The sequence below is a fragment of the Hippocampus guttulatus genome, chromosome 4 (assembly GCF_054856545.1).
Source record: "Hippocampus guttulatus isolate MCC_2025c chromosome 4, RoL_Hgut_1.0, whole genome shotgun sequence".
Taxonomy (NCBI): domain Eukaryota; kingdom Metazoa; phylum Chordata; class Actinopteri; order Syngnathiformes; family Syngnathidae; genus Hippocampus; species Hippocampus guttulatus.
This window is the reverse complement of record NC_141264.1, coordinates 10,586,525-10,601,156: the sequence shown is the minus strand read 5'-3', so window position 1 is coordinate 10,601,156 and position 14,632 is coordinate 10,586,525. Positions and strand designations below refer to the sequence as shown.

The following is a 14,632-nucleotide window of genomic DNA, read 5'->3' as shown; positions in this document are numbered from 1 at the left end:
GCACTGTACTGTATTCTCTTGACAAACACGCATGTGCTAATATACTGTAACTCTGCGTGTGCGTGAGTGATTTATATACATAAATATTTAAGATTGTCAAGAACTAATATTGAGAAAATACATGAGATATAATGTTGCCAATCTCAATTAGCAAAGACTTGTTGAGCTGTTGGACAAACCCAATTCCAATGTACCGGTAGTTGGAACGTTATGTTAAACATCAATAAAAACAGAATATAGTACAATGATTTACAAATCATGTTCAACTATTCATTTGAATGCAGTGCAAACACAAGCTATTTAATGTTCAAACTGATAAATATGATTGCTTTTAGCAAATAATTGACTTAGAATTTCATGGGTTCAATGAGTTTCAAAAAAGCTGGGAAACAACATTGAGGAAAAGCTCATCAAACACCTGTCTCAGGCCAATGTTCCCAAATGTACAATTGCAATTATTTCATCATCTACAGTCAATTTTATTATCCAAAGGTTCAGAGAATCTGAAGAAATCAATGATTTTAATCGGCAATGCCGAGAAACCAACACTGAATGCCCGTGACCTTCAATTTCTCAGGCGGCACTGCATCAAAAACTGACGTCAATGTGTAAAGGATATCGCCATATGGGCTCAGGAACACTTCAGAAAACCAATGTTAGTAACTACATTTTGGCACTACATCCAAAAATGCAAATTAAAACAGTCAGATTAGATTGACATGGCAACGACGGTCAGATTAGATTGACATGGCAATGAATTGAGCCCGAAATCTGATTGGATAAATATAACAGTTACACATGCCTAGATGGTGGGCAGCTAAGGCACATAATGACATGGAAATAAATGAATACAATTTCATGTAACTTGACAGTGGTTAGGTCAGCACACAAGGCTTTGACGGAGCTGAGTGCACAGCAATGACGGGGGGTTCAGAAGGTCAAATTTAAGATGCTTCGACAGGGCTGTGCACAAATTTGGGCTCAGGAGCTTGTGTGTCTGCTACAACTGAAGGAGGGAAGAGGAAAATGAAGAATCCAGACCAATGGTAGCTTTAAAAGCAGCCAGCATGACCTCATGTAATTGCGGTGCAGTGTGTGTCTGTGTCTGTGGGTGCATTGGCAATTCCTCTACTTCTGAAAAGCACTCTGCTTTCGATGTATCCAAGTTGGTTAATAACTATAAGAGCAGTCTGGCACCAGAACTGCTGATGTGTCGCACCGCTGCTCCTCCGTCAGTCACACCACAGGATGATGGGTAATTGACGATGAGTAGACTCTGGAGTGTACGGACAGGACACACGCTTGGTTTCTGCATAAAGAGGATGGAAACCGCCAACCGCAAAGGCTTGTTTTTAATTGATGCCGTTCTATACATCCTCCTTTCTCCTATTCGGCTTTAATCTTCCACCAAGATAAATTGAGCTTTCTTCCTTATTTTGAAAGCCATCCTATCAGTGCAGCTCCCCACGATTTAAGCCCCTTTTACACTACTCTTGTCCCGCCAAGTTCAATGCCTGTTTCCAGGACATGTTGTGCAAGAGTGATATGCAGTTAAGTGTTGTGTCATTGCATACTAATGGAATTAAAGGTTAAAAGGAGACTTTTTTTTAAACCCAGCATTACTTTCTTGACATTATTTTATTGGTGTGAAAGAAAACATATTTTCTCCGCTTACCCCACGAAACAAAACAAAATCAAGACAGACTGCTGTGCTTGGTTCCACACAGGGTTTCCAGGAATACTTTTCACAAACACACATGTTGAACTGCTTCATTCAACACATCTTACTCTATTGAGAGAGAGAGAGAGAGAGAGAGAGAGAGAGAGAGAGAGAGAGAGAGAGAGAGAGAGAGAGAGAGAGAGAGAGAGAGAGAGAGAGAGAGACAGAGACACTGACATATACACAATTTAGTGTACAAAAGGGGGCACTATAACGGGCACTGGGTGGAGTGTTACACACTGGACAGTTAGTGGCACAGTAAATGTGAAACCCAGTGAAGCGGTATGAAAGGGTCTACTGTATGGCCAGGCAGTGCGTCTATTTATGGTGTACAGTCCAGGATTATTTATTTACTGGACCAAATATCAATTCCAATATTTATTTTTGGGAAAAAATACATCTTGCGGCACAGTGATCGACTGGTTTGCACGTACGCTTCACAGTGCAGAGGCGCAGGGTTCAATTCTCTCCAACCTTCCTGCGTGGAGTTTGCATGTTCTCCCCGTGCCTGCGTGAGTTTTTTTCCAGGTACTCCGGTTTCCTCCCAAATTCCCAAAACATGCATGGCAGGTTAATGGAACACTCTAAAATTGTCCCTAGGTGTGAGTGTGAGCGCAGATGGTTGTTTGTCTGCGAGTGCCCTGTGATTGGCTGGCAACCGGTTCAGGGTGTCCCCCGCCTGCTCCCCGAAAGGATAGGCTCCCCCACACGACCCTTATGATGATAAAGCGGATCGGAAATCAAACAGATCCATTCTACCATGTGTAACAAGTTGAGATACGGTCAGAACATGACCTCCATGGGCCAAAAGAGGAACTACAGGCTGTGATATGCTTTGACTTCTTCGCTAATGAACTTGCCATCAGAAAATTACATTTGCTCTCTGGCTCACCAGCAATCAGATGGTGACAGTTGACAAACATAATGTATGTTCTCCCCGTGCCTGCCTGAGTTTTTTCCAGGTACTCCGGTTTCATCCCAAATTCCCAAAACATGCATGGCAGGTTAATGGAACACTCTCAATTGTCCCTAGGTGTGAGTGTGAGTGTGAGCGTGGATGGTTGTTCGTCTATGTGTGCCCTGCAATTGGGTGGCAACCAGTTCAGGGTGTCCGCCGCCTACTACCTGAAGACAGCTGGGATAGGCCTCAGCATGCCCCGTGACCCGTGTAAGGATAAGCGGATCAGAAAGTAGATGGATGGATATATAGTGTGGGCCCGGTGGTCCAGTGGTTAGCGCCTCGACCTCACATTGTTTACCGTGAGGTACCGGGTTCAATTCCAGCTCCGGTCTCCCTGTGTGGAGTTTGCATGTTCTCCCTAGGCCTGGGTGGGTTTTCTCCGGGTATTCCGGTTTCCTCCCACATTCCAAAGACATGCATGGCAGGCTGATTGAACACTCTAAATTGTCCCGAGTTGTGAGTGTGAGCGCGGATGGTTGTTTGTCTATGTGTGCCCTGCAATTGGCTGGCAACCGGTTCAGGGTGTCCCCCGCGTACTGCCTGAAGAGAGCTGGTATAGGCTCCAGCACCCCCTGCGACCCTTATGACGAAAAGCGGATCGGAAAATTAATGAATGAATGGATATATAGTATTCTACCTCAAGGATTACATCCCTTTGCATGTTAACAGAGTGCAGAGGCAGAACACACACATACAGTGTTTCACAGTTTCCAACAACAAATGCACTCAAATGAACCATACTGTGAAAAAGCATGAATGTCAGTATACAGTATCCTACTTTAAGAGAACCTGAGATATAGGGCCCTCTTGTGGTATAAGGGTGCACTGCATTATGTTTCTGTTGACAACAAGCTTGGCCTGTACTTGAGAAGTGAACCAATCTCTTTTTTCGTCAATGGATGCTACAGGTTCTTGTTGACTTTGAAACTTAGCTTGTAGCCGACGTGTGCACATTTTGAGCATGACGTCTCTGATCCACTGGTTAAAGGACACTTTGATTCTCTCCTCTTTCATCTCAAACTGCTTCAAACAACAAAGTGTGTGACGAAAAAGTGGTTAGGACTGCACGACTGTCCGTGTTTTATGTTATGTGTTGAGTTTATTATTTTACTTTATGTTAACTGTTTTGTTAAGCGCTTTGTTACAGCTGCCGCTGTTGTGAAAGCGCTATATAAATCAGCATGTATTGTATGTATTGTATTGTGCTTACTGTATGTCAAATACATTTTGAGCATTAAGACATAATTAAGATAAACGTGCGGGTGATATCAATGCTCTCAACCTAAAACACATTGGAGTTCAGCTCAAGTGCACTTCAATGACAAAGGAGCTTCTCTGCCAATGTTCAACTGATGTTCAGAGAGGCCTACTTCAATTGTTGCACATTTTTGAAGATATTGTCAAGGAAAAAGCTCATTACTTTTGCTCTTGGGAAATTTGAGAGGAATGTTAAACTGAATACAGTATATACGGCCTTTGTGATTACTACTATATTAATCAATAATATCTTTTTCTATTGCTCTCGACAACTTAGCTGCAGTGCAGTAACACCTAGTTCCTCTTCTATAAGGAAATGATTCATTGTGATTGGCATTGCTCAAGCACATAACTGTGGCTGTACATACATTGCATTCTTAGACATTGTAAAAATGAACACTGACAGGACTTAACATTTTTATCATCATAACTCCATCCATCCATCCATCCATCTTCTACCGCTTATCCGGGGCCGGGTCGCGGGGGCAACAGCTTTAGCAGGGAAGCCCAGACTTCCCTCTCCCTAGCTACTTCTTCCAGCTCTCCCCGGGGGATCCCGAGGCGTTCCCAGGCCAGCTGGGTGACATAGTCACTCCAGCGTGTCCTGGGTCTTCCTCGGGGTCTCCTCCCGGTGGGACATGCCCGGAACACCTCACCAGGGAGGCGTTCAGGAGGCATCCGAATCAGATGCCCAAGCCACCTCATCTGGCTCCTCTCGATGTGGAGGAGAAGCGGCTCGACTCTGAGCCCCTCCCGGATGACCGAGCTTCTCACCTTATCTCTAAGGGAGAGCCCGGACACCCTGCGGAGAAAACTCATTTCGGCCGCTTGTATCCGGGATCTCGTTCTTTCGGTCACGACCCATAGCTCGTGACCATAGATGAGGGTTGGAACGTAGATCGACCGGTAAATTGAGAGCTTCGCCCTTTGGCTCAGCTCCTTCTTCACCACGACAGACCGATACAACGTCCGCATCACAGCAGACGCTGCACCGATCATCATAACTCCCCGACTGCAAAGTAAAACACTTTCTGACACGCATGCATGCGTTGCATGTGCAAGCGAACCCATAGTTGAATTGTTCACTCTACTGGTTCTTCAGCAATTGTGTGCGAGTACACGTTCAAGCCTCAGTGAAGTGCGAAGCTGTGAAGAACCAGTGAGCTTTATGCAAAATTGACCCCACTTTCAGCAAATAATGATGCAATGCACACAGGCAATTCCATTAGAGAAGCTTCATTAAGATTTGTGAACAGTAAAATAAATGCACTTCAGCTGCTTTGAGCAATATTAAGAAACACCACAGGGATACACGTGGGTTAAAGTCTCATTTGAAGTGGAGATATTTCTGTAAAAGGCACATCATAGCATAACCCAGGCTGGCAACCTAACCAATGCATAGATATTTCGAGATTTGCATAGTGGACAAAATCTACAGAATCGCAGCCAGTAGAGCTGCACAAGTCAGGCTGCAGTGACAACACGGCGCCTACTGAGATACACGAGTACAATATGCAACGGACCATAACATTTGCGGTCTGAGCCAAAAGCTCACACTGCCGCATTCTGATAAAGCCGGCCGGCTCAGTGACAGACGGTCGGAGAAGGAAGGCAGCACTTCCTGTTTGCCTTCAGTGAGTGACGAAGACTTCCTGCGAACAATGAGGAGGGAAAAGAGCGGTTGTTACAGTGTGGGGCGATGAGAAAGGCGCTGCACACAAAGTCAAACAAGAGGTCATATGCAAACAAGAGGATGCAGGTGTACGTGAACAATACACTCAAAACAAAGAAGCATTGATTGCTTGTAGACAGACAACATGAAACTGGAACAATATCGAGCTGAGCATGGAATGGAAAGAAGGCATGTCTGAATTTGACTGAACTGTCAACTTTCAGACCGCCGTCGTCTAACAATGTGTAGCACAGGGTGTATGTAGGAAGCTAACCTTGCATGCGAGATTGAGAGTGATTAAGCGCGCTGCATATTTGCCTCCCATCGCAAGTCGATCTCAGAGACACACATGAACTCAGAACAGCAGACACACCTCTGACCTGCTACTCCTTGCCGACATCGTTTGCTCTCTGACAAGATTTGGGGGGGGGGGGGGGGGCAACACAAAATCGAAAACACAGTTGTTAGCCCCCCAAGATTACATTTAATTTCTGTATGCCCTCCTACTTCTTGACACCCATATTAAGAGGAAGCCTGCGAACGAAACTCAGGCAACAATTTGGTGAAAACATGCTTTGACCACAATTGGGGGAAGCCCAAAAGATACATGTCAACTGATAGAATAAGAATAAGATATCCTTTATTTGTCCCACACTGGGGAAATTTACAGCCTCCAGCAGAAAGAATGTAGGCAGAAAGAAGAAGAAAAAACAAACAAACACCGTTCAATTAAGTGCAATATAAATACAAAATGGATAAATCGCAGTGCTATTTACAGTTGTTTTCCACATCATTAATTATTATTAATATTATTGTTGCTATTTTTTATTCAGCAGCCTGACAGCAGTTGGTAGGAACGAGCGTCGGTATCTCTCCTTCTTGCAGCGCGGGTGTAACAGTCTCTGGCTGAAGGAGCTACCTAGTGCTGTCAGGGCGGGCTGGAGAGGGTGGGAGGGACTGTCCATCATAGCTTTTAGCTGAGTTAGCATCCTTCTGTTGCCCACCTCCTCCAGAGTGTCATGGGAGCAGCCCAGGACAGAACTGGCCTTCCTGACCAGTCGCTCCAGTCTCTTTCTGTCCCGGGCTGAGATGCTACCTGACCAGCAGACAATGCCATAATGGATGGCCGAGGCCACCACCGAGTTATAGAAAGTCTTAAGGAGCGACCCCTGAACCCCAAAAGACCTCAGTTTCCTGAGTAGGAAGAGTCGGCTCTGTCCTTTCCTAATCAGGGTGTCCGTGTTTGTAGACCAGTCCAGTTTGTTGTTCAGAAGAACACCTAGGTACTTGTAGGAGGTCACCCTCTCTATGTCCATACCCTGGATGTTCATCGGTGCTGGTGAGGACTGTTTCCTGCAGAAATCCACAACCAACTCCTTAGTTTTCCTAGGGTTGATCTGGAGGAGATTCTGCTGGCACCAGTCCACAAAGTCCTTCGTCATTCCCCTGTACTCCCGATCGTCCCCCTCTGTAATGAGGCCAACAATCGCAGAGTCATCGGAGAACTTCTGAAGGTGGCAGTTTGGAGTGGCGTGTCTGAAGTCCGAGGTGTAGAGGATGAACAGGAATGGAGCCAGAACAGTCCCCTGCGGGGCTCCAGTGCTGCAGAGAAGCCTGTCCGACTCACAGCTCTGCAACCTCACGTACTGCGGCCGATTTGTGAGGTAGTCTGTGATCCATGCTGTGAGATGGTGGTCCACTACGGCGTTCTGCAGTTTACCTCCCAGCAAGTTGGGCTGGATGGTGTTGAAGGCACTGGAGAAATCAAAGAACATGATTCTCACAGTGCTCCCAGCCTTCTCCAAGTGTGACAGCACTGAGTGGAGGAGGTAGATAATGGCGTCTTCCACGCCGATGCCAGGCTGATAGGCAAACTGCAGCGGGTCCAGTGCCGGGCTCACCAGCGGTCGAAGGTGGGCGAGGACGAGTCTCTCCAGCGTCTTCATCAGATGAGACGTCAGCGCCACCGGTCTGTAGCTGTTCAGCTCCTTAGGGTGGGGGGTCTTGGGCACTGGGACCAGGCACGAAGTTTTCCACAGCTGTGGAGCTCTGCCCAGCTTCAGGATCAGGTTGAACATGTGCTGGACAATGTCACACAGCTGGTCAGAGCAGGTACTGAGGAGCCGGGAACTGATCTTGTCTGGACCTGCTGCCTTCCTCACAGTCATCTTCCTCAGTTGGTTCCTCACCTGCTCTATTGTGATGGACAGGCAGGAACCAGGTGACAGACTGGGTTGATGAGAGCTGGTTGAAAGAGGAGGGGGAGGAGAAGAAGTCCTCAGTGAGAGTGGTTGCAGTTGGTGGTTGGGGGAAGGGACAGACGACTGGTCGAAACGGTTGAAAAAACGGTTCAGTCCATCTGCCCAGTTCTTGTCCTTCTCAGTCAATGTCTTTGGGCTGTCATGGCCTGAGATGGTTTTCAGGCCCCTCCAGACACCAGTGACATTGTTGGCCTGCAACTGGTCCTCCAATTTCATCCTGTATATCTTCTTCCCCTCCCTGATCTTTCTTCTCAGCCGAATCTGCACGGCCTTCAGCTCCTCTCTGTCTCTCGACATAAAAGCTCTATTCTTCTCCTTCAGGAGGGGCTTTATGTCGGGATTAATCCATGGTTTGCTGTTGGAAAAACACCGCACAGTTCTGGTGGGTACGGTGTTCTCCTCACAGAAGTTTATGTAGTCCGTGATGGTGTCAGTGAGTGCATCAATGTCCTCCCCGTGAACCTCGCTGAAGAGTTCCCACCTGGTCGTGTCGAAGCAGTCCCGCAGAGCATCTTCAGCTTCCGTGGACCATTTGCTGACCATTCTGGTCACAGTTGGCTGCCTGTGCACCAGTGGTTTGTACACAGGCTCGAGAAATACCAAGTTGTGGTCTGCTCTTCCAAGAGGGGGGAGGGGGAGGGGTTTATATGCCTCCTTGGTATTGGCATAAAACAAGTCCAAAGTTTTATTGTCTCTAGTGGCACAGGTTACATATTGCGTGAAGGTTGAAAGGGAGGACGACAGAGAGACATGGTTGAAGTCCCCAGAGATGATCAGCAGGGCGTTGGGGGACTGTGTTTGCAGCCTGCTCACGACAGTCATCAGGGCATCACGCGCTGCATCACCATTAGCCGACGGGGGGACGTACACTGTCACAGCTATGACGTGTGAGAATTCCCTCCGGAGATAATGGGGCCTGAGGCTAATGGCTAGCAGCTCAATGTCCCGGCTGCAGAGTTTGTCTTTGATCGTGATATGCCCCGGATTGCACCATTTGTCATTCACAAAAACAGCCAGTCCCCCACCTTTTCTCTTTCCACTCCCTTCATTCCTGTCCGCACGTATGAGTTGGAAGCCGTCCAACTCGGCATGTGTGTCCGGAGTGATCGCTGTTAGCCACGACTCCGTGAGTAGCATCAGGCTAGCCTCGCAGTACTCCCTTTGATGTCGCGTTAGCGTCGCCAGCTCATCCATCTTGTTAGGGAGCGATCTTACATTCCCCATGATGACGGACGGGAGGACATGTCTGTACTTTCTCCATCTTGTGCGGCGGTCCTTCCCGGCTCGACACCCTCGTCTCCTCCTCTTCAACTCGCGTGGGATATCCGGTCTGTCACCGGCCAGTAGCCCGCTGTTAGCCCGCCATGCTAACAGCTGGTCCTTACTGTAAACAATGGAGTTGCGTGTGCCATCGGGATCTCCGTTCACAGGATACGTAAAAAGATTAAAGCAAATAAAGGAGATGAGCAGAAATGAAGCTGCCCCCCCCCCCCCCCCCCGTAGGTTTGGGGTACAAAACCACGCAAAACAAAATGGGAAGAAGAAATAAATAAAGTAAAAGGGCGAAAAGAAACTCAAACAGGGATATGCGCTGCTGGAGAGGCAGCCACTCAGGGGGCGCCAGCATAAAAAAATAAATAAATAAATAGAAGAATAATACAGTTGTGGCGACGACAAAACAAGCTCAAGGTGAGGTAAAAGCTATTTCTTACATTTGTTGAACATTTGAAAGCATCTGTCACAAGGCACCAAACTGGAAGTGCAACATCCTTTGAGAGTTGTTTTGCCTAGTTCACTGATGAACATTTGTTAATGGTTATCTATTCAGAACAATACAGAGGGCAATGCAGCACTTGTTAATAAACGAGTTGGCCTCAGATAAATTAAGCACAGTACTGTTTTTCCCATGACTTCATGCGAGAAAAGACTGTCTGACCCAAGACAAGGCCCTGTCAAAGCTCATCAGAACTAGTGGTGTCCATGGAATGAGGCACAGCTACAAGGAGAAGGCCCGAAAGAATGAAAGGGCAGCTTAGCAGAGGATAGTGAATCACTGAGTTAAAAAGTAGAAGGTCAAGAGCCATTGCTCACTTCCGAGAACTTCTCTCTCCATCGCTCTTTATGTAAGCTAATCTCTTCCATCTCACTTGGCCTCATTTACACAGCTCACAGACGATAATAAATCAGCAGCACACTCCCCAGTGCGTCGAGCCTGCCCTGCATGGCATGCTCACATCCACCGAAGTGAGCAAAAACTACAAGTGTCACCTCAGTGTGTATTCTTTGTTTTTTGGGGGGTTTTATTGTTGTTTTAAATCTGTCATTTGAGTACAATCCTGAGCAGCTGATACATGCTCTGATGCACTAACAGAGAAGTGGCTGCAGAGATATTGACCGCACCACCTGCTTGAATAGTTTCAAGTGACAAAATATTGACAGCTCATTTTTTTTCCAGTTTTGATTTATTGTCTTAACTGCTCAATATATAAAAATATATAATGATGTAGTTATGGCCCGACACATTATGAGAGATACTGTTGTATGGTCGTGCAGCCAGAGTTGATTAAAAAAATACTAATACAATAAAACAAAATAATTTTGAGAACATTTATTGTGCAGATCTCCAAAGCCAAAATCAAAACTCTATTGTGCAAAAAAATATTGCTGATACTATAAATATGTAATACACTTTGGGTGGCCGCCTTCTTGGTTGCCCCTGTATCAGGGTTCCTACACATTTGAGATTTCAAAAGTCTGCACTTTTCCAGGCCCTAATTTCCAGACTACTTAGTAAAAAAAAAGAAATAATGATAATAATTTGTGAAATTAGAATAAATAGATGTATTTCACTTGGATTCTTTACATGTCATTATGTCGCCAAATAATTGTTTGTTAGCGATCAATGGAACACATGGAGGTGTGAACCGATATGCAGAGGACAGTTGTCCAGAGTCCATCCTGATAATTCCCTGTATACGCTTCAAAGGGCACTTACCAGCTTATACCACGGAAATTAATTGATGAAAGTACCAATTCTGATTTCATCTGTCTAAGTGACATACTGAGACTGCTGTTGTCTTCTTCTCTGATCAAAACAATGTTGTCTTCTACACTGATGAAAACAGTGTTTCCCCTAGCGGATACTCCATGAATTGCACCTTATTAAAATATTCATTCCGTGTCTTTTATGCATTTTTTTAATTCGCCATGGGGGTAATGATTAGTGAAGATCGACTCTCCATGTCATGGTGTCCTCTCCAGAACATTTAGACTTCCCTAGAAACAGCAGAACACATGGCAAAACCCCATGGCAAAATACGCCAAACTGGAACACTTTTTGCATCTCTTTGGCCCGACGTCTGGTTGCCGCAGCAGAAGGGAATTTTTACTTGCGTCATTACAACATCCTGTTTTGGTTGTGGTCGAAAACCGAAAATGCACTTTTGGGCCACTTTTGGTGTATCTCTAATTATCATAGCATGCAAACAGATGATACTCCCCAGTCTACAACTATGTAAGCTTTCGGTCAGTGAGACTAATCCGTTTACGCACATTCACTTTCTTAGTGGATATCAGAGGACTTTTGGGAGTTAAATACTTGGTTGTATATTTTGAAGTCGTGTCAAGTCCAGTTTTAAGCGTGCCCCCCCCCCCCCCCGACTGCTGAGCGGCAACTCCCATAAAGTGACCCAATCCCAACAGCGGAAATCAGCTGACCGTCTCAGTATACTCTGGTTGCCTTCTGAACAAGTCAAACATCTTTAATACATGCGAATGGGCCTCCTCCACTTCCCGTTTTATACCTGAGGAAAAGTGTAAAACCACTGTCCATGAGACAATGTTATTAATAAATTTTAAACAGTTTGGGTATCTGGACCAGGTCACGGTTTGAGAATCTCAGCCACTGTCTGTACAACAGAATACATTTGGAAGATTGTGGCTGCTTGTTATAATCCAAAATCACTGCCACGACTTCCTCCCTCAGTGTGATGGTGGCAGGAAGCTTAGGCAATGCGCTGACCCATTGGAAAGGTCAGATCCATAATGGCGAGCTTCTTGGTGGTCATGGTGTCTTGCCTCAACCACACCTACTAGTACCTAGAATGTCACTTCAAGAATACATGAAGCTTGAGCTCATGTGACAACCTTTATTAAAATTGACACAAACCATTCCCAATGTACTGTTTGTGAACGGACACAAAGCTGAAAGGAGAAACAAAATAATTCAATCAGGAAAAAAAAGCCCGAATGACCTTTTACTGCCTGTGCGAAGCTGCTAAACAGGAAGTGCACAATCGGAAACAGGTCAAGAGTAGATCCTTCACCCCTTCTCAGCAGAACAGTGAAATGAAGTAGGAGGACTTAGAGCATTAACTCCTGTTGTACATTTTCCCTCTGCAGTTTTTATGGCCTCCATTCTGCTCCAACACCCTGTAATCCCATTTAGAGTAGGTCACAGGGCTGATGATGAACATGCATACAGCCACCAACATGTTCACATAAAGATGGATATTGAAAGAAATAACGAACAACCAAGTTTTAAGAGGGCAGCCAATAATGATTAAACAAAGATCACTTATGTAAGTTTGAGGGTTGCATAGCATATTGGGGGGGGGGGGGGTAATTTGTACAACCTCTAGAATTGAGATGAACTTTCTGAGGCCTGAGCAAAGTGTGCTAATATGAGTGTGTGTGTCTTGGGCTCGCCTGCCCTGATGCAACACAGAGCTCTCTAATCCAATTACACTTCAGACCAGCCTTTTGGCCTCGGCCCAGCCGCCAAGGGCAAATCTATCGTGAGCTGACAACAGTGCTATAAGAGCCTGATGGTTCTGCACCCGTCCGGCAGCTCAACTGAGGCCTCGTTATCAGAGGCTAACCATGGCTTTGTTGAAAAAAGGATGACAATTATTCTCCTGATACACAAAAATCCATCCGTATCGTTATTTAAGTATACAGTTATGTCCAGCAGGGTCAGTTCCTTTTCCTGCCTGCTATACGGCTCATTTGTCTGTGTCAGGCCGCCTGGGCCCCTGCAGTTAAATCTCTCGATCTGTCCTCTATTGCAGACCTCTGCTGTTTCCAATCTAACACTTTGACCCATGCCGCTTCCACTTCTATCTCCATATCTCTATCGCCTGAGCTGCACTATTATTTCCCTCCTCGTCTCTTTCCATCTTTACCTACATTCTCATTTTCTGTTTTTCACCTAATCAGCATCACCCATTTTCTGTCCTGCTCCAATATTCTTCATCGCCATTCAACACACCATTCATTTACAGAGTTCGGTTTCATTACATTTTGTTGGAACCTAGACATAACACGAGGACAGGTGTGGGACGCATGCCCCATTCATTCATTCATTTTCCGATCTGCTTTATCCTCACAAGGGTTGCGGGGGGCACTGGAGCCTATCCAAGCTGTCTTCGGGCAGTAGGCGAGGGACACCCTGAAACAGTTGCCAGCCAATCGCAGGGCATACAGAGAAAAAACATCTTCCGCGCTAACACTCACATCTAGGGACAATTTTGAGCGTTCAATCAGCCTGCCATGCATGTTTTTGGAATGCGGGAGGGAACCGGAGTACCTGGAGAAAACCCACACAGGCCCGGCGAGAACATGTAAACTCCACACAGGGAAGCCTCTGCACTGTGGGGTCGACACGCTAACCACTGGGCCACCGGGCCACTCACGCATGCCCCAATAATCTTTTTTTTTTTTTTTTTTTTTTAACCAAGGGGCCAAGCAGAGGCCTAGTCCGTAATGTGGGGATATCAGAAGACACATTCTTGGTTTATGGTTTGACTGTCTGTACTGCCTATCTGGGGCAACAGGAGCACAACCTGGAAATACATGTAATCAGAAGTGTACAAGACACTATCTGGGTCCTTAAGAGATTTTAAATAGACCCTTTATAATTTAATTATTCACGAATGCTAAGTTCTCACCAAAAGTGAAGCGAGATTTCCCTTCCCGTTTCTTGCGGGATACAATTAATGGAAATGCCTCATTAGGGCCACGCTACAATGGTGGAGAGGATGGGCTCCTCCTCCTCCTGACAGAAAGAAAAAAAAACTGAAAAAAACTACATGTGGCCAACCTCCATTGACTGCTGACTTTTCACACGTTGAATATTTCACTGTGCTCTCAAGTGTGGTTGAATTGGGAATACCAAACAAAGACTAAAAAAAAAAAAGGGTGCGGGGGGGGGGGCTGTCAGTGACAAGGCTTAAATTCTTGCACCTTTAGCTTTGCATTGCTCTCTCCACAGCTTTGTGTCATTCACTGCCATATGTACGAGGCACAATAGAAGAGTTGCTTGGGCTTGTGCTTGTCATACTACACAATTGAGTCTCAAACATGCCAGTAAGCCTTGTTGGTAAACATCTGGAAGCCGAGGCTGCCCTGGGCCAGTTCAACACAGCCTGGATTGCTACAACTGAAGAGCCCAGCTCAAGCTGTAACAAAGCACGCACACGTCTCTGCACATCAGTGTCCTTAGAGAGAAGCAGGACAGAATTAAAACGCGGATAGAGACAGGATCTAATAGAGCCGTGCGCTTTCCCTTATAAAGAAGGAAACAAATGGGACCGTTCTCTTCTCATCCAGCAAATTCGTTGGAAGTAGAGCAATTAGAGTTGTGCATATAACAACACACATTCTTGACAGGATATAAAGAATCTTTTTTTTTAAAGTTTATGGACAGTGTGTGGTTGCATACATTAATACACTACATTTATGCATACATATTTTAATATCAA

General features: G+C 45.8%; 1 protein-coding gene across 1 annotated transcript in view; it reads right to left on the bottom strand.

Annotated features, from left to right (window-relative positions):
- mob2a (MOB kinase activator 2a) overlaps positions 1-14,632 on the bottom strand; it is a 62,138-nt gene that overhangs the window by 39,934 nt on the left and 7,572 nt on the right. The gene's annotated exons all lie outside the window — the stretch shown is intronic.